Source organism: Mastomys coucha, chromosome X (assembly GCF_008632895.1).
Source record: "Mastomys coucha isolate ucsf_1 chromosome X, UCSF_Mcou_1, whole genome shotgun sequence".
Classification (NCBI taxonomy): Eukaryota; Metazoa; Chordata; class Mammalia; order Rodentia; family Muridae; genus Mastomys; species Mastomys coucha.
The window spans coordinates 83142718-83144430 of record NC_045030.1 but is presented as its reverse complement, the minus strand read 5'-3'; the positions used below and the strand labels follow the sequence as shown (position 1 = coordinate 83144430).

At 34.5% G+C, this 1713-nt stretch overlaps 1 pseudogene; it reads right to left on the bottom strand.

The window, feature by feature from the left end:
- Positions 1–396: 396 nt before the first annotated feature.
- LOC116093399 lies at positions 397–984 on the bottom strand (annotated as a pseudogene).
- Between the last annotated feature and the right edge of the window lie 729 nt (positions 985–1713).

Below are 1713 nucleotides of genomic sequence, written 5' to 3'. Positions count from 1 at the left end.
TATGCAAGATTTTTCATATATTTGTTACTTTTTTCATTGCTATACCAAAACAGTAAGAAAAACTACTTGAGTAAGTATTTATTTCCACTTACAATTTCAGGGTACTGCCCACTATGTTGCAAGACTCAGAACAAATAATCAGGAAATAGAGAAACATATATAATATTGCATAGCTTCTATTCTCTTATTCATTTTTATTATTTAATTTTTATTCATAATCATAAACTTAACTTTGCAATTCAACTAGACTTGAAAGGGAATGAGGAAAATATGGAACCCAAAGAACTTCAGTGAGAGCAGAGATTACAGGGTATTGTGAGCAGATGGGGTGGGAGCGCTCTCTTGAGCTACAGAAGGAATGGTTTGATGACTAAAATACCTGCAAGTCAAAAGAAATTAGAGTTGTCCACCGTTGGAAATGATGATCTGTTTGCTGGTCCTGCCATTCCTGGACCCAAAAGGCTCCATGGTTTCCACAGTGTTCATGCCTTCTTTTACCTTCCTAAAGACCACATGCTTGCCATCCAGCCATTCACTCTTGGCAGTATAGATAAAAAACCGGGAACCATTTGTCTTTGGTCCAGCATTTGCCATGGACAAGATAACAGGACCTGTATGCTTCAGGATGAACTTTTCATCCTCAAATTTCTCTCTGTAGATGGACCTGTCGCTAGTGCCATTATGGCATATGAAGTCACCACTCTGTCACATGAATCCTGGAATAATTCTGTGAAAGGAGGAACCCTATAGCCAAATCCTTTCTCTCCAGTGCTCAGAGAACGGAAGTTTTCTGCTGTCATTAGAACTTTGTCTCAAAGTAGGACACGGTCCATGGGCTCGTCGTCATCGGCTGTGTTGTTGACGAATACTGTGGGGTTGACCATGGCTGCAGCAAGTGGTGAAAAGTGATTCAGTCCAGGACCCCAGCTAACAGAATTTTGTCACCCATTGCCAGAACTGGCCACTTCACTTCAAATAAAATAACTTAGAATGTACCTCAGTGATATGTCCAGAGATTGTTTCCAAAGTGATACTAAACCTGGTCAAATTGACAGTAAAGATAAGCTGCAACATTGGTATTAAGTTATACAGTTATCTTTAAATGGATATTTCATACATCTTTGTTATTTGAAGATTACTAGAAAGTAAAATGTTTTTATGCTATACTATTCTTCATAAATGGACATTTAATTGGAAATAATTAATTAAGACAAATATATTAGGTTGTATTTTGTGTTAAGCTTATAAAATGTTGTAACCCTAAGAAAATCTGAAATACCAATATGATTGACAATTGAACATCTAAATTATCAGTGTGTCACCATAACAATTGTCTTTCTTCCCTGTCACATTAGAAATCTGCAGTTCCTTTATAATAAAATAATATGAAGTGACAATAAAAGCATCACCTTCCAGCCCTGCATAATTCATAATTTCTCCATTTATAATAAGAATCATTTTATAATATATTTATGACAGTCCTAGTAAGGAAATTGAGCAATTAGCCACTATATTAAAAATTTCCTAAAATATACATTTTAGTTGTTTCCTTTTTCTATAATCCATTAAATTTCAACTGTTACATTTTTGCATTTTAGTTTTGTTTTTTTATTAGATATTTTCTTTATTTACATGTAAATTTCTTCTTTCACAGTTTCCCCTCCAAAAAAAACAAAGAAACAAACAAAAACAACAAAAACAAACCCCTGTTGC